General features: G+C 36.1%; 1 long non-coding RNA gene across 3 annotated transcripts; it reads right to left on the bottom strand.

The window, feature by feature from the left end:
- Positions 1 to 4,637: 4,637 nt before the first annotated feature.
- LOC119517663 lies at positions 4,638 to 19,124 on the bottom strand. 3 transcript variants are annotated; one of them, XR_005213588.1, is made up of 6 exons: positions 18,910 to 19,124; positions 18,389 to 18,457; positions 17,242 to 17,280; positions 16,074 to 16,250; positions 8,971 to 9,182; positions 4,638 to 8,686 (listed from the first exon to the last, which is right to left on the bottom strand). It is a non-coding gene; the product is annotated as an uncharacterized LOC119517663 (long non-coding RNA). The 3 variants fall into 3 exon arrangements; XR_005213586.1 differs by lacking the exon at positions 17,242 to 17,280; XR_005213587.1 differs by lacking the exon at positions 17,242 to 17,280 and having other exon boundaries at positions 4,638 to 6,719.
- Positions 19,125 to 19,131: the final 7 nt, after the last annotated feature.

The following is a 19,131-nucleotide window of genomic DNA, read 5'->3' as shown; positions in this document are numbered from 1 at the left end:
TTAGAGAAAGTGTACGTCACCAAACTGTGTCTCTGAAAAATTAGATCGATATCCTTTTTTTTGTTACAACTTGAAAGAACCCTATCAAGCAAAACAAATGCCAAGAGGCCAAAAACAACAGAAAATCTTAATGCATATGATAAAACCAGATGATATGGAGAATCCAGCTCCAAACACACAAATCAAGATTTTGGAAGAAACATTGTACCTCGCACAATTAATCAAAGAACTACAATCAAAGAACGAAAACATGGCAAAGAATTTAAAGGACATCAAGAGAACCATGGCCCAGGATATAAGTGCCATAAAGAAACCCTAGAAGAGCATAAAGAAGACATTGCAAGAGTAAATAAAAAAATAGGAGATCTTATGGAAATAAAGGAAACTGTTGGCCAAATTAAAAAGACTCTGGATATTCACAATACAATACTAGAGGAAGCTGAACAACATCTCTGTCCTAGAAGTCCACAGAACAGAAAATGGAAGAACAAAAGAAAGAATGGAGAAAAAAATCGAAAAAATCGAAATGGATCTTGGGGATACGATAGATAAAACGTCCGAACTTAAGACTCATCGGTGTCCCAGAAGGGGAAGAGAAGGATAAAGGTCTAGAAAGTATTCAAAGAAATTGTTGGGGAAAACTTCCCCAACCTTCTACACAATATAAACACACAAAGCATAAATGCCCAGCGAACTCCAAATAGAATAAATCCAAATAAACCCATCCCAAGACATATTCTTAGCAGACTGTCAAATACTGAAGAGAAGGAGCAAGTTCTGAAAGCAGCAAGAGAAAAGCAATTCACCACATAAAAAAGAAACAACATAAGACTAAGTAGTGACTACTCAGCGGCCACTATGGAGGCGAGAAGGCAGTGGCATGACATATTTAAAATTCTGAGAGAGAAAAATTTCCAGCCAAGAATACTTTATCCAGCAAAACTCTCCTTCAAATTTGAGGGAGAGCTTAAATTTTTCACAGACAAACAAATGCTGAGAGACTTTGCCAATAAAAGACCTGCCCTACTTCAGATTCTAAAGGAAGCCCTACCAACAGAGAGACAAAGAAAGGAGAAAGAGATACAGAGACTTTTAACAGACATATATATAGTACCTTACATCCCAAATCACCAGGACACTCATTTTTCTCTAGTGATCACAGATCTTTCTCCAGAAGGGACCATAAGCTGGGACATAAAACAAGCCTTAGAAAATTAAAAAAAAAAAAATTGAATGTACTCAAAGAACATTCTCCAAACACAATGGAATACAAATAGAAGTCAATAATTTTTGAACTATAACTCCACTATTTACTTCCTACATGATAAAAAATACACAAACTCTAAGGACAAATTAGTGGTTTTGAACTCAATGTAAAATATGTAATTTTAGACAACTATATAAAGGTGGGGGAATGAAGGAGTATAGGAACATAGTTTATGTGCCCTATTGAAGTGAAGGTGGTATCAAAGAAAAATAAGATTGATAGGGATTTAAGAGGTTAATTTTAAGCCCCACAGTAAACACAAAGAAATTATCAGAGAATATAACCATAGAGATGAAAAGCAGAGTTTGGGTTAAGAGAAATGGGGGAAGGAGCAATGGGGAGTTAAGAAAGGAGTGTAGGGTTGCTGTTTTGAGGTGAAAGGAAATTTCTAGTGATGGATAGTGGGAAAGAGCATAACATCATTCTAAATGTGATTAATCCCACTAATGGAAGGCTAGGGAGGGGGTGGAATGGGAAGATTTAGGCTGTATATATGTTTCCACAATTGAAAAAAGAAAAAAAAAAAGACAGTCTACATGACAATTGAATGCTAAGGATGAACTTGGATGGTATTGGAGGGTGGAGGACAGGTGGCTCAAAGGGACACAGTTGAGACATAAGGAAAAGGAAATAGAGAATGTAAGCATTGTATCATTGTTGAATCTCTTATACTTCTTAGCTGCGCTTAATGGAATTACATAAAAGAATGTTCTTGTTCATGGGAAGTACATAGTGAATTATAGTGTATGTTCAAGGATGTGTGCAGCTAACTCTCATATGTTCAGAAGACAGAGGAATAGATGATGGATGATAGGGAGGCAGGGAGGGAAAGAAATAGTGATGTGACAGCATGTTAAAGTTGGTGGATTGAGCTCTGGGGGGGGGGGTCAGGGTATGATGGAATTCTGTGTATGGGGCTAGTATTGTTTTTGCAACTATTCATGTAACTTTGAATTTATTTTAAAAAAAAGTTTATGAAGCAACAGTTAATTTCTTCAGTTAATTTCTTACATTTCAGTGGATGTATATGTTTGATTCTATATCCATGGTTTTATTCATGAAATTTGTTTTTAGCTAATACAGCTTTTTTTTTCCCCGCCCGGAATAAATATGAGCATCAGATTACTTCTCCGAATGTCAAAACAAATTAGTTTCCAACAGTGATGCAGTGAAAGGTGTAACTATTTTCCCTTTTTGTATGTTAGAAAGCATTACTAGGACTGGGAAATTCCCACTTTCTCACCTTATCCCTTGAGCCTGGTGGTTTGCAGGGGCCTAGTTCAATGTCCAAGCATGCTCACCTGACACTCCAGCACCCCCTCTGCTGCCATTAATGAGAATCACATGCTGAGATCCAAAGAGGCAAATAAGCTCAGAAAAAGGCAGGGAATGGTGGCAGGTGATCAGAGGATTTCAGTCTGCTGAAAGTGAGTGATATTCCCAGGGTTTATTGTTTGTTTGCCTTCTCAGAGAATTAAGTTTCCATATGTTTCATCATAAATGAAATGAGTGTGCAACCTAGTTGCAATATGAACATGTGTATTGAATAATGTAGGAGAAAACTGGTGTTTGAAGGGAGGGAAATTCTTCTTGTCTTCATGTTCTTAATTGCCCACCTGATTGACGGTAACAGAATAAGCCTGGTATCAGATGGTGCTTAGATATGGTGCCTTGGTATAGAATAGTTTGTGTATTCCTTGAATATTCATGCATTGAGTTTCCTGAATTTGAGATATCACTTACCATATTTCTAGACAGACCATGATGGTATCACTTCTTTCCATCCATTGGGTGTGTTGAGTGAAATTCACTTTGGAAGGTAATTATGTAGCTACAGATGGAATCAGTTTTCATTCAAATGAATTGATATGAATAAGTCTTGTTAAGGGATATTATTTCCTTTGGACCCTTAATTATGAACTATCTTTTCAGTCTATTTCTGTTCCCTCAACCATTTGGGAGACACAAACAAAAATAAAATAAAGTAATAAAATCTGCATACTGGTATAATATTTAAAAACCAGCACATATACATGAGACCATATGCAAAGAAATACTAAATCCATGGACCAGATATGTAGAATCTATGTAGAATTACTGTTTTATAAAGGACAATATGGAGGAACCTGGTTATTCAACAAGTGGAGTGTGGACTTCTGTTTCTCATTTATTATTGGGTTCCGTTTAAATCCTTTTGTCCCTTTGTTCTTGGAACTTTCCTTCTGATCTACCAAGGAATATAAAAATCAGAGGACCCTATGTCTCTCTCCATGAGACAATGATACATCACCTTTAAAATCTTCACAAAGCCTCACACCTGCCACCTGTAGTCTCTGTACAGTGCTCCTTTAATGTTCAGTTGATGTTTAACACTTGTTGACTGTCAGCACACCAATAATGAAACTTGACTCTTCATAACACTAAGTAGTGCTTTTTTTTTCCTGACTAGTATCAGAATTCAAACATAATGTGAATTGTACTTTGAAACACACAGGAAAGCTTAATATCTTATTTTATACCATATTCCATCCAAGCTTTCTTGGAAATACACTCTCCAATAAGTTTATAATGGCAACAGAAATTAGCACATTATGTTTAAATATGTATTCTCTAACTATGAAAGTAGAGTGATCCTTGCAGAAAATGCAGAAAACTTGAAAGACAATAAAAATTACCCCAGTGTTTTTTTTCTGACCCAAATTAAGTAAATGAACATTTTAAAAATCAGGATTTTGTTTCTTGCATTCATTGTTTTATTGTGGAAATTATCCCATGCAGTAAATAGCACTCAAAAACATTACATTAATATTTCACCAAAAATACTTGCCTTAAATATACCTTGCTGTGTCATGACTTTTTAAAAATATCTTTCATCGTTTTTCTAATTATAAAAATCTAAGTATATGATTATAAAATAATTTGAAAAAACAGACAAAAGTAAAATCATTTTGAAATGCCATGGTATAAACATTAATACTGTTAATATTTTGGTGTGCCACTTTTATCATATCTACCTGTGTATTAATAGTTTTAATTTATATCTTAGCTATTTCTATTGAGGTTATGTGATTGAGATATTCACTTTCCACTGAATTTTCTGCTTGTTTTATTTTTCTAAAAATATTGGTTTTTAAAATTTTATGTATAAGTACTCTTAATATTTTTTGGTACTATATTTAGGATAAGTAAACATCTGCTTATATTCATTGCTAATACTTTACCCTGATAGTTTTTTCTTTTTTAACATAAAGATATGTAAAATGTTTATGTAGTAAGATCTTCCAAGATTTTACGTATCTTGGATTGGTTCTCTGTTAAAAAAAAAACTTACATGGTCAAGTCATTATGTACTGTATTTTTCTCCAATAATTTAAAAAATAATGCTGATAAAATTAAGCTTTTTAATCCATTTAGAAATTTGTTTTTAGTGTTAGATGAGGATCTATTTTCCCTAAATAGTTAATCTACTGTTAGATACTCACCTGTGTTCTATACTCATTTTTTTTTTTTTTTTTAATGGAATAGGGCTTTCTGGTCTATAAGATGTCCTTTTATTTGTTTTTGATTTGTTTGTTTGTTTTTGCACTGTTACCATACTCTCTTGTTATTGTAGGTTTATAGTAAGTTTAATATAATAGAGCCCCTCCTCTTTATTTCTCTTTTCTTTAGAATGTCTTGCTAACTTGTATTTGTTTAGTCTTCCAGATAAACTACAGAATAATTATATCAAAAAAATCTTGAATACCCATTTTAAATGCATATACTTCATGCATATAAACACATATTTTAATGCAATTTCATTTAATTTCCGTCTCTATTATTCAGTCGTATCTGTATATACATGTGTAAAAGTGGGAAAATGTTGCCATGCTATAACCATATTTTTCTCTTTAATTTGATGCTCTGTTTAATTTAGTGTTTTTTTAATCAGTAAAATATTTCTTCCTTTTTGAATATGTGGGTTTGATGTTTTGACCCATTTCTCTTTCATTTTTCTTATGCAGACATTTTTCATAGACTTTCATGAAATGTACCTTATTTACATAGAATAATGCAGAAAATTTCTCTCACGTTTAGTTTCTTTTCTTCTTAAGACAATAATACATCAGTTAAAAAGTTCTCGTAATATTAGTCTACCAAGAGCCAGATTACATCCCCTGAAATATAACTGCACAAAATTAAATTCTGATCTAATGTAGTTGGTCTTTATACATTTGTGTGTAAACAATAAATACACTGAGCAGGATGAATAATTCTGAGTGCTCTAGCTTTCCTAGTAAGAAACGCCACAAAGAAAGGTTTCCTTGGTGGAATAAGTTTGAGAAATAATTCATGTAGTAGCCGTTTCTTGGCACTTTTGCAATGATTATTATCATATTAAAAGGTCTAACAAGTTCTACAATAAAACCTTGTTTGATTAATTTGAACTCATTTTCTTCCAGATTTAATCAGCAACATATCATTTGCTAAATTGGGGGAGGGGGGCAGATTGTTTGGGTATTTTTTGTTTTATTTTGTTTTTGATATGGAGTGAGAGTAATAGCAATTAAACAACCATGCAATTTATATTGAGCTTTCAGATGGGAAACGCATTATTGCAATCAATTTCAATTCCCAGTGAATCCTGTTTCCTTTAGGTATAGAATGAAAGATAGTTCTGTTCACATCTTTAGAGATGGATTGTGGAGCATTTTACTCACTGATCATTTACTTATGAGTAGTAGTAGTTGTAGCTGCAGGATGCAGTATGACATACTCATTACATGTAGCAGCTCTATGATTTTGCAAATAAATTACACTTTTTGCAGATCAGTTTTTGTCTGTAAAATGGGAACAACACCTTGCAGGAAAATCTGAGCAGCAGAAAGGATGCATGCAGAGTCCTTAGCACAATTTCTGCATAGTGTAGCCACTCACAAAATGATATTGGCATGACAGTTGATAATCACTGACAAGAAAAACGAATAGGATATATTCCCTGCTCTCAAGCATCTTGCAGTGGTGCAATAAGAAGTAACAATTTCATAATGCTTTGCAATTTAAGTATATTTTAATGCACACCATTGAGAGGGTAAGCATCCAAATAAGTAAAGTAGAACAGGAAGATGCTGTGAGGGATTTGAAATAAAGAGCTGCAGCCGTTCTCAGGAGGCATTGATTCCACGCTGCAGCATACGCCGATAAATGATGAAGACAAGAAGCCATGAGGACTTTATCCAGGGTGAGCACTGAAGTCTGTCACACAATCTGATGCAACTGAATCAAAATCACATCAAAGTTCAGTTCCTCAGCTTGAAGTGCTTGCCAAGTGAGGCTGCTTCTCTGGTAACTCGTTTACGGAATGTGATTTTAAAAGCATCCCGAAGTTTTAAGTGCCTTTGTGTCATGTTGACATCTGATTCATCAATGGGTAAACATCCTGCAACTGTCACTGGAGCATCTTTTCTTCCTCCTAGAAGCAAAGCCCCAGCTCAGCAAGAACAATGTGGCAGTGTTGGTAAACCCCTTTAATACTTTAAGTCTAGACTACTGTAATTCTCCATTTGTGGGTCTTCTAAACTGTGTTATTTATAGGATGCAACTTAATAGTGTAAGGTGGCCTAGATCCTTCCTGGCTTTTTTTCACTTCAGCGTATTTAGGAACATCAATTCAATCCTTGTTTTGGTTACCCGTGCAATTTCACATTGATTTTGACGTTTTACTCGCACAATGGGTACTTCAGAGATGTAGTTTCATTCTGCCTATCAGGTGTATTTTTCCTTCACCAAACCCTGTTCACTTCCAAAGGTTTGAATTTGGAAGCTTCTGATATGCCCCATGAGCTTGAGGTGGGTATAATCAAAGTTATGTTGACTAGTCTTCACTTTTATTGTATTTTTAAAGATAAACTCCTTTTTACTTAAACAAAATGCATATTCTTTATAAATTTGTAAAAAGCAAATATTTGCTTTTACTTCATAATCTTTATGCCCCAAATTAAGGGGAAATATGGTTGAGATGTTTTTCTGTGCACACACTATAAAATGTTTCATAAAATGAGATTTATATCACACTTATTTAGTAACCTTCTTTTTAAATTGGTTATCACAGAAGTCTTTTCTATACTTTAAGAACTTTATTTTAATAATGATGTGATATTTCATGTTATAAAATGTGTGAGTTATTTAATTCATTTAGCACTTATTCCTTAAATAAATGTTTAACAATTGTTCCTTCTATACATGACCCTCTCCTACTTCTTGCGATTCAGTAACAGATAAAGCAGACAGAGTCAATGTCCCTGTAGAAATAGCTCCCTACTCTTGGAGATTGGAGGTCCTTTTATTTTGGAGCTCTTATAAGTAAGAGGAATTTTGGTCTTAAATTGACTCACTTGGGAATATTTAATCTGGCCGTCTTCATTCATTCATGGTAAGAATACATGTGTTTAGTAAAAATGGTCATAGCCTTGGAGAAACTTTCCATGTTTTGCCCTCTTTTATAGACCTTCTTCTTCTAGTCATGTCCCCCTAATTTAATCATATTTTCTGGCCATAAATTATGCCTTTCCTCTTGGGCCCCTTTAAATAAGGTTTCATTTGAACTGTCTTCAGGGGTTATAAGCTGTATGCTATTTGCCAAATCATCCTTCTCTATAAGCCTAGCCCAAGACCATGGGATGCTGCTCACTTCCATTGCTTGAGGTGTCTGTCTGTCTGGTAAAAGAAGTTAGGAACTGAGAATTAAATTAAAGCTGTGAGTGTTTATTCCTCATTTACACTCTAAGTTTGGGATTTGCCTTTAGATAATAACATAGACACTTTATTCTTTCAGTCAGTACACTGGGTTCATAGAAATATTCCCGACATTGTAAAGGATGCCCTGGTTACAGCCACATCTTTTAGGGTTTGAGGTCAACCCCATTGTAGGTCTTTGCATTAATTTTCACAAGCATTCCTGGATCGGGTCATTATAGAGCAAGAATATTTACTACTTTCTTCTTTCTCACTTCAAGGAAATTCTCATGTTGACACACCATACTAATCATATCACACAAATATCAATGGGTGATAACCACATGGAGGTTTAAAGGTAACTGTGGTACCTCTCTTTGCTGAGATGTGACATTTCTCATGTATAACCAGACTTCCTTGTTCATTCTTTAAGTTACATGTCCACTGACTGATGGAAAAGGAACATTGCATAAAAGTGAAACAATTTTTAAAATACAGAGCTTAAACTCTTTAAATCTGCTAGTGGATTAGAAAACTGGCTTGATTCATCCACTACTAAAATTAAACTGTATTAGGATCATATCATGCAATACTGGTGGTAGTTTCTGTGTCCTTCTGTCTTTAGCCAGCCAGTATAGAATTTGTATTTCCCATTGATAGATGACATCAGACTTCACACCTTACTGCAATATGTGGGCAGCAAACCTGAGAAAGCACATGGTATTTTATTTTAATCTTTAAAATATATAATCTATAAAAATATAATGCTTAGTCTACCCTACATGGAATGGTAATAACTGAATATGGTTCTAGAAGTCAGGGTTGTCATGAAGTAGATCTCTCTCTTCTAGATATTGGAAATCAGATTACATCAAGATATTCAGTTTAGAAACAGTGTTTGCATCCAGCTATCCTTCTGGATAGATACGTAATTTCCACTTACTTTTAATAAAATGATGACATTCTTTAAAACCTAGAATCAGACTTACATGCTCCAAAATTGCCATTTTGTGCTTGCTTTAGTTTTAGTTGTTTTTTTTTTTCTTCTTCTTTTCTTTTCTTTTTGTTTGGTTTTATTTAATGGAGTCAGTAATTCAGATAGTAAGGAGAGAAAGAATTGTGCATTTCAGTCTCTTCATATAAAAAAATAAACCTCAAGCAGTGATTGTCTGTCTTCAATCATATGTGTTATCCTAGATGACTGAGAAGAAAATCTGATCAGTATACCTATGTCACACTATTTTTGATACACCAAAGCCCTTACAATTTTACTTACAAATACATATTAGGAAGTGACAGGCTGATTCGCTCTGGCAGTTGGAAGTGCATTATGTTTGTTGTGACCCCTGCTCAAATGAAAATAGAATGGTTCCAAACCTTGGAATGATCCTGAAACTAAAATTACTCATTTTAAACTGCCAGAACCAATCAGTGCAAAATCGAGAAGCTCTCTTTGACTTCTTCTTTTGGAGAACATTGACATCCAGGATTTAAGATATTCATCTCGCCTTATTATTAGATAAATCTCCTTTTACATGGACAGCTACTACCTCTGAAGACATTCTCACTTATTAAAAAAGGGAAAGGGAAGAAAAGGTACCAGAAGACGGGGCAAGCAAAAGAGAAATTAGTAAAACTGAATCAAAAGGCTGTATTAAATAAAATTACATTTTATCTTTTGCTAGTCACTTAAAACCACAAACTCTCTAAGGTGCCACAAAATCTCCAGCCCAAAGCCATTTTTTGAAGAATGGGAAAACCAAGGTCCAGAGAGTAGAAATGACTTACGCTTCAAATTAGTGTAATAGAATGAGAACTGTCTCTCGTTGTGATCCCATGATCAAGATTTATGATTTGAAATGTGACATCACTAAGATTCACAGTAGATAGACCCATTCTGAAATGAAAGGTTAATTTTCTAACCAATTACTTTCTCAAAAACAAAAAAAAAATAGTAGCCCTCAAGCATTTGTGAAATATTTCTTGTATTGCTGGTCTCATTAAGGAGAGGAGTAAACAGAGAATTGTTTGTGTATCTTTAGTTGTTTAGTATTCCTTTAGCAATTTCAGACATTTTTTTCTGAAGAAGGAAGCCTCTTATATAGAAACAGGTCATATAAGCTAACTGTTGCTTTTGGTATTGAACTTCAGATCTAGAGTTGGTAGGAGTGTTTGCACTTAATGTTTGTAATTTACAAATAGAATCTTGTTTGAATCCTCAGCAAGAACAGCCTTGTGCAAACCATTATCCACCATCTCTCTTCTAACCCCCCTTCACCCCCAAAAATAAAGGAAGAAAACTCCATTGCTGGCACTAAGCATGGGGATTATTGGAAAGTCAGAATGTCTATTTGGTTTAAAGGTAATTTCAGTGTGTAGATGTTCACATCTACCTAAGGATACTGTTAATAAAAAGCAACCCCCCAGCCCCTGTCCTTATTTATGTTTTCCCTGTTGATTTGAATACGTCCCTCAGTGCCACTTTACTCAGTGTCCCCTGGTCCCCTTCTAGTATTTTGGCACATTTTATGCTAGATCACTCAACAGCTGTTGGGGGTGACGGAGGAATAGCAACACTGACTTAGTGTTAACTATGTGCCAGACAGTTTACAGTGATTATCTCAAGTAAAACCTCAATACCCTGAAAAGTGAATATCATCCCCATTTTTTAGATGAGGAAACTGAGGCCTGGGAAACCTAAGTAATTTCTGTGGGGTCCCAGAGCTAGGAAGCAAAAAGCTTGGCTTTGACTCTCAGTCTCTGTTCTCTCCACTCTACTGGGCTCCCTCCACCATGGACTTCCCTAAGAATTTCTTGGGCTGATTCCTGTTGATTTTATTGAACCACTCTCTGTTGTTCCATCGGTGGATTTTCTGTGTTAATGGCAGACCAAAAAAAGCATTCAGAAGCACCATACAATTTCTCGTCTTCCACGAAGACTTCTATGTTAGATTTGGAGGACGGAGCCCAAGATTTTCTCTAGCAATCAATTTATCTGCAGAGGACACAAAACAGTGCTAGAACTGAAGCTGCCAAGAACGCATGAAGAGCCACCCAGGGTCTTGCTTTTCCAAACATGGCTTTTTCCCAGGCTCAGCCCTCTGCTTTTCATAACCCATCCTCCTAGAATTATGAAGGTTTCTTCTGGCTGAGGTAGTGAGACGGGGACAAATATTCCTAGAGTATCACATTGCATGTTTAAAATATCCCTTGGATGTTAAGTATATATAAAATAGGCATTGGATACCACAGAGGGGTTAAAGTAGGTGAGGTGGCATGGGAGATAGTTAGAAACAATTGTTTCATAATACTGCTTGTATATATGTGTGTATATATATACATATATATATATATCTGTGCAATAGTATATTGCATTATAATTAATGTGTTTCATTACATTCTACTTTAATTCATAATGCTATAGTGTTTTAATATTATACATAAAGACTCTATCTCAGTATTTCTGTAATATTCTGTGTAAATCTCTCCTACCATACTTACACATCCATGCAATTACACACAACACACACAGATACATATATACATACACAGGTGTGTATATACTGCTCCCACTCTGCTATGTACTTGCTACCACCTTGTGCTATCTTCCTTGAATTCTCCACTGCCTAGAATACATTCTGAGTGCCCAGGAAATGTTGACTGAAAGAATCAATGAATAAACCTATGAATGACAGGAGGCAACAAGAGCACACCCACCACACTCTGTAAGTTTAGATGCCTTAACCCCTCTTGGAATCAGAGAAATTGGTTCATGAGAGATCAGTGAAGCATGAAGGAGTAAAGTAAAACTGGCACATGGACATCATATGTGGGCCACTGTCTGTTAACTTTCCATTTTTACTTTACATACCTGGAGAGCAGATTGATATTGCATTTTAATTGTGTATATTAGAGGAAGGCATATGGTTACAACATTTTCTTATTTACCTTCTGTGACATGAAATTTGTCATTTTATTCCCAAAATGAAGGATTGAAGGGAGAGCACCTGCTTTTTACATGAGTTCAGTTTTCTTCCGTGTGAAAGTCTCCTGAGGTGTAGCGAGTCTGTGCCAAGATAATCCTGGTACCATTTTCTTATTGCCATGGTGATCTCCAGCTCTCCTGAAATCTCAGGGGGGACTATGATATTTTAAAAGCAACTTGAAGTTTGGTAATTAAAAAGGCTGGAAGGAATAATCTTTCTACATCTTGCCAGCTTGGGTAAATATGGATAGTGAATGATGTCTAGAGGGGAGGGAGATTATTGTGCTTTATTAGGTGGGTTACCGCTTGTTAGGAGATGAAAAGCATCGTAAAAGTTACGTATGGGGTATTTATGGCAATTCAGAACCTTACTGTGAATCTTAAAGTATGCCTAATTGCAACCTTCCTACAAACAGCTATTCTCTTTCCTGGAGTCACTCTCATTTTAACATAGAGTTGAAGGTATGATTGTCAGAGCATTTTAATGATGGCAGCAGTGTGTGATATATGTAGATTTTGGCAGTTATCAAAGTAAAGGGAAAAAAGTGATTCTCTTAAACTGGAAATTAAGTAAGACAAGCATAATTCAGACTCCAGGTTAATCACACCTTCTCCTATTAGGAAAAGTTCTTACACTAAGAGGTCTTTTGAACTTCATTTGAGCAATTGTGCTCGCCTAGAAAAGCCTCAGAGATTAAAGGGTTTTGTTTCACTTGAGAAGACAGTTGGGAAAAAAAAATGAGGCATTCCTTTTGAGCTGTAAAATGAACACTTGAAATAAATGAACATGGAAGCAAACACTAAAGGGCAAAATATCCATAGGAAAGAAACCCTGCAAGTAGAAGGAAAGTAACTTCTTGTATTGTTGTGCATAACTGTGTATAGCATCTGTAGTGGAAAGTGATGCTTAGCTTAAGGTAGAGCTCGGGTTTTGGTGTGTGTGTGTTATCCTATTAGGGCAGCAAATCTTCAAGAGCAAAGAAAGAGAAAGGGTGAAACTGCTTTTTAATTAGCAACTTTACAAACAAATGTAGATTCCCAGTTTGCAGATGGGCATTTTAATTGATTTGTATAAAACCATCTACACCTAATGTTTCATAGTTAAAAACAAACCATACAAGTCTCAAGTGCTGGCTCTTCTCACATAATTAAAATCTGATTATAACTGCATATTACCACAAGCTCAAAGTTAAGAATTTTCTATGGCTCAGTTTGAGTCCATTGGGGGAAATACTACCAGAAAAAATAGTTTGGTTGCCCCCATGGTAAAACTTAGAAACCTGATTTGTTTTAAGCCCCTCTGGGTAAGAGCATTTACCCTGTTGCTCACAATCTTATTTTTAGCTGCTATGACCTGAAATAGAAACAGTCAGATGGTTTCGTTGGAGTTATTTCTGTGTGTGATTGATTCTGTTTTGTTTTTAGCACAGTGATTTGGTGATTTTAAAAAAATTGCTAACTTTTTTTTTAATTAGTGAAATGTCTTTATATTAGCTGGCAGATGACTTTCTAGGTATAAAAGCTCAGTGAGGTGATTGAGAATAGAATTAACAGCTTCATTATTTAGTTTTCATTTACTGTATACATGGAACCCAGAAAAACAAAATACTCTCAAGGCTATTTTGTTGCACAAATTTGTTAATGTTCAGACTAGGCTGATAACTTTATTATTACGTGTTCTCTCTATTATTATATCCCTGTATTTACTACTGTAATCTATGCATTTAACCAGACATAGACTTTCACTTTCTTGTAGTAATATGTGCTTGAGATGAAAGGAGAGGCTTGATTTGGGCAGCAAGTTACAAACTTTTTTTAATACAGATTTCAAAGGTTATGTGTTTGCTCTCTTTTATATGGAAGAGACGTTTTCCCTGTTAATCATAAGAACAGTTCTTTTAAAACCTGAACCATTTAAAAGAGAATTTTAACAACCCTCCCCCACATCGTTTTACTGTTTCTTTTCCTGAAAATAGATCCACAAATGTCATAAGTTAGTCTGCAAATTTTACCTTATTGTGCTTCCTCCTTCAAAAAATATTCAGGAAAGTGATTATATGTGGTGGTCAACTCACGGCTGATGAGTTGGTTATAATTATCAAGGCAGACATAATGAGATGAAAACAGCTCTTTCTCCAGGGCCTCAGAGGAGTTTTCAGTCACTGTCAAAACCCTGTCAGGCTGAGTTAACCGTTTTCTGCCCAAGTAGATGTCAACACAGTTAATTTCAGTTTCCTCAACTGATATGGTCAGGGTTTATTTGCTCTGTAGGCAAGAAGACCTACCTATTTTAAGGGTGGAAATGATTTCTGGGTTTTTGATAGGTAGATAAAACAAAAAGAAAATACATTTATTTTTATTTAGATGTGATTAAATGGCATTTTCTCCTTATTTATATTTGTGTGTATATATATATATATATGTGTGTGTGTGTATGTATCTGCCTATCTGTATGCATTAATCTTTGTTTTGACCATTTGGCATTCTACCATTTAGTTATTCAACAAATATTTATAAGTGCCAACTTTTCACAAGGACTTTTGCTAAGCTCTGAGGTTACAGTGAGAACAGAGCAGGCCTTGTGAGGTTTGCAATTTGCAATTTATTTGGGGAAAAGACATTATTAAATAATTGCACAAATATATCTAACTAATAGAAAAATATGGAAAACAGTGAGATAATTCACATGGTACTGATAACTTGTTCTTTCCTCTTGGTATAATTAATGCTTGCCATTGAAGATGGTTCGATAGAACTTTCTGCATCGATGGAAATGTTCTACGTCTGCACTGTCCAACATGGTCGTCTTTAGCCATATGTGGCTCTTGGGCACTTGAAATGTGATTAGTGTGACCAAAAAAACTGGAATTTTAAATTTTCTTTCATTTTACTTAATTTATACTTGTGTTTCAATAGCCACATGTGGCTAGTGATGGCCATATGGGACATATTTTTACTTGTATGTACTTTTCCACTTAAAAATGGCATTTGGTATAGCATAAAAGCAGGACAAGGTGTATACAGGTTTAATTTATCATTGACTCCATGAGCTGCAAGGAGCACATTCGAAAACTAAGAGAATCCATAAAGGAATGACTATGATTTTGCATATTTGACACAGAATGATGAAATAATGTCCTTGATCTTAGCATGTGAGTAGACTACAAGTGAACCTTTAATTTATGTCTTGAATCGTGTATACCTGGTTAGGATATTTCCTTAAGTCTGATTTCTTATTTGTCATTGTTACTCTATGAATCACTGAGATGATATATTAATTTTGTTGATAAATATGATTTATTACCAGAAATCTGCTCCTTTAGCTTATGCTGCTGCTTAGCATAAATTGCAAAAACACTTTCCCCCAGAGTTGTATTCAATACCATTTCACCAAAACCGATTTCTCATTCTCATTTCCTAGTGAATGTGTATGCATTTCTTAATGAAGGGGATTGAGAGAGAGAAAGGGAACTGGGAGTGGGCAAGGAAGGAAGACAGAAAAGGAAGGGAAAGGGAAGGAGGGAAAAGAAAAAAGGGATCCTCTAGGATTAAAACAGCCCAGAGAAGATTGCTTTTGTTACCAGGAAACATGGGAATCCTATGGCCATGAATACAGCTATGGTCACTAAAGCTGCTGTCAGATTTCTTTCCTTTAGCATTTTTATTACTCTCTGGATTCCTTTTCCCTGCAGAGTTTTGTAGTTATCCAGAATAATAGGGTGTTTGGACCTTGCATTCCTCAGCTGCTCTTTATTTGTTTCTCATTCTATTTCTCATCAAAGAAGGAAGAATGAGCCAAACAATTTTCTGCTCCTTCCCCTTTCCAATTGATATCAGGGACCTTTTAACTCACTGCCTCATATGAAACCTTGTGCTGGCCATCTGTAAAACAGAACAGTGACGTGTGTTTGTCACCTCTGCACTCACGGTTCACGCCTTCATATTGTCTTACCATTTGTATTGTTTTTATTGGTGAGGGCAGAGCAAGGAAAAAATATTTATCAATTTCTGCTGAAGATTAAGTGTTTATAAGTCATGGTTTAGGTCAACTAAGCTTTGAGGGTAAAAAAGAGTACATGTTGTTGAGAGACTATTTAGACTACTTACTCAACTCCATTGCAGAGGAAACTACCTCCTCATGAATGCATTTGAACTCATACAGATACAGACATTTTTCAGTGGCTATGAATTGAATGCATATTACGCAGCAGACATCTTCCCAGGTTTTGATGAGAGAGAGAGGACAGGACAGACAAGGAAGCATCACTCAGTGGAACTTACAGTCTGTCAAGGAGAGAGAAAAAATATATGAACAAAGGAACAAAAGAAAACCTCAGATAAAAATAAAAGCCATAAAAGAAATAAATACAGAGTGGAGTGATAGTAACTGGCCCTAAGGAGATTCTCCCTCATAGAGGATGGTCACTGGAAGCTGCTCAAAAACAGGAATATTTGAACTGAGATGTGGTTACTGCAGGGTTTTCCAGGGAATGGCATGGGCTAGGATCCTGAGATGGGTATGACCTTGATATTTTAGATTCCCAAATTTAGAACAACATAAAGAGAACCAGTTGGCTAAAGCAATATGAAGAAGAGGGAGAGGAGTGTAAGAGTAGATGCTCAAGAACTTGGAATGTCATTTTGCCCATGTTACAGTTTAGTACCCCATTAAGAGGCCTTACAGTTTTTGAATTTCATTACACATAGTAAGGTGGTAATATTATTTCAAGTTTCATTGGTGAAACTAAGGCCAGAGGTGCTTACTTGTGTTGTATAATGTCACCTGTTTGGGGGAGGAAGTCCATGTTGGTTTCAGATGTCATAGTTCATTTCGGGGAGTTAAAAAAAGAATGTCTGGGAAAAGAAATGCTCACAGAACATGTAAAAGTTTCTTTTAAGACCACAGAATCAGCTTGGCAAATGGGAATGAAGTTGACCTTGTACTTTTGTCTCTTCATCATAAGTGGTGATGCAGGATAGGCAGGAAGGAACGGTAGCTCCAAGCCTTGCTGAATATAGAGCACCTTGCCAGTAAGAGATAGAAGGAATGGAGATATCACAGTTTGAAAATGAAATATATATATAAAGAAATGAGTTATTTTCCATTAAGCACCTCATTTAACTGATCAGAAGTTTCACATAACATATGTCTGTGCATCTTGAAGGGTGTTCAGAAGAGAAGGTATGAAATTCTTCATTTTCTGAACAGCTGCCTGAAGTAACAGGGCACACATAACTGAGACTCCAGATTAGGATGAAACAAAGTAGTACTAACCTGGTTTACAATTTTCTTAAAACACCAAATTTGAAAACACTGAAGAAGGTAGGTGATAGATTCAAAAAAAGAAAAAAAGAAAGAAAGAAATCTGTGAGAGCAGGATCTGTCAGTCTTGAGCACTGCTAATATAATATCTGACACATAGTGGGTGCTCAGTAAATATTTGTTGAATTTATCAAGAATGGTGGAAGTTAGAGGTAGAAAGTGAGACTAACTCCTGCAATTAAAATCACCCCCAGTAAAATAGCTTGTCTTAACTTTTATCCTTGAAATTCAAATTGAATAGTTAGTAATCAGTGAATTACCATTTCATTGACAAAATGGGGCAGCCAGGCATTTTTTCAGTCTCCTCCTTTGTATTGCAAATCGATACTGAGGATCAGTGTTGGTTTGGATCATCATCTTGAGGCTTTGTTTAAATGGTTTGGTTAGTGTTAATCTTTTGGGGGTGACTTTCTTGTAATCTATTTAGTTGGTCTCCATGTCTCTAAACTTTCTGGAGGGTATATTATTTAAAGCCTTTTAGATCCTTTTATCCACCAATTGAACTTCTAGAAATTGTAAAGATTGTCAGATAAATACACAAAGATGCCTACTTGAGGATTTGTAAAAAGTAATTTGTTTACAACAACAAAGACTGAACAAGCTAACATATAATGAAAGCAGCTGATGGCAAGTGTGCAGGTCACAGCCATTGAAACAGATCAGCACATGTATACTTATTGGGATGGACAGACACACATAACCACAACCCTTTCGGCATCTCCGTGCAGTAGAGTTATCTCTACTTCCCAGAGGAAATCATTGGGGAAGACGCTTGCAGAGAAGATAAGAAATGTGCTTCGAGTCACGGAGTAAAGTGGCAGAGGCAGAATTTGAATCCAAGTCTCCATAACAACATTTCCAACTTCATCACTTTCCTGTACTACCAAACTGAGAGTAAGCAGACACAACAGTCGATTAGGACTACATTCCTAAATGTTCTATGCGTTAAGAATATTGTGAATACATGCAGGCAGCTGGAGTCGGCACGTAAGTGAATAGGAAATGTTTTTAGAGAGATCACTGCTCCAGCCCGACTCAAGCCCAAGGCCAAAGAACATGCAGGGTAAAAAGTTCCCAGTGAAGTTTAACATACTCTTACCCACAGGAGGATCCTTCCCAATGGCCGACAGTCGGGAAAGGAAGAACTACACAGGTGTTTGCTGAAAACCTGGACAGATAGGAAAAAAAATGAAGTCAGTGAAACGCGTTTATGTCTTTCTCCTGTGTTTCGACGACGGGGAAATGTCACTTGCTTTGAGGAAGCAAATCCTGGGAGACAGGGTGTGAGGAAAAGCGAGCCGGTTCCACCACAATTCCATCCGAGACTGAGTTAAAGGTTGGCTGGATGATGGGGTAAGAATTAGGTGAAGTCAGGTGGGATTCTCACACGAGGAGGTGGTTTGCAACCCTAAGACGAAGAAGCCCTTTAGATAATATTGGGTGGGGAGTTAAATCTTACTGAAGTTATCATCTTTCATTTCCAGGAGTTCTCTTTGTCTCTTATAAATACATGGCTGCACAGACCAAGATATTCTTTACTACGTGCTGGGGAGGGAGAAAACAGCAGGAACCTTGGGTCCAAGGCAGAGTCAAGGGAAATAACTTCGCTTAGAAAGTTACCTGTTTCTAGAAAAGGTGTTTTGCTCCCAGTAAGCATGGCAGTGTCGTTGTCAGTCGCTGCACTTGTAGAGTGTCAGCAGGTTAGAGCCCAGGGCCCAAATCCCACCCGGAGAGGGAAGGGAGGGGTTGGAAGACACACAACCGGCAGCGCCGGGGGAGCCCTCAGGACACACAAGCCGGAGCTAAGGGCAGCTTCACGGCAAACATCCGCGCGCACTGACG

The sequence above is a fragment of the Choloepus didactylus genome, chromosome 21 (assembly GCF_015220235.1).
Source record: "Choloepus didactylus isolate mChoDid1 chromosome 21, mChoDid1.pri, whole genome shotgun sequence".
Classification (NCBI taxonomy): domain Eukaryota; kingdom Metazoa; phylum Chordata; class Mammalia; order Pilosa; family Megalonychidae; genus Choloepus; species Choloepus didactylus.
The sequence above is the reverse complement of the archived record's forward strand: the minus strand, read 5'-3'. Positions and strand labels throughout refer to the sequence as shown.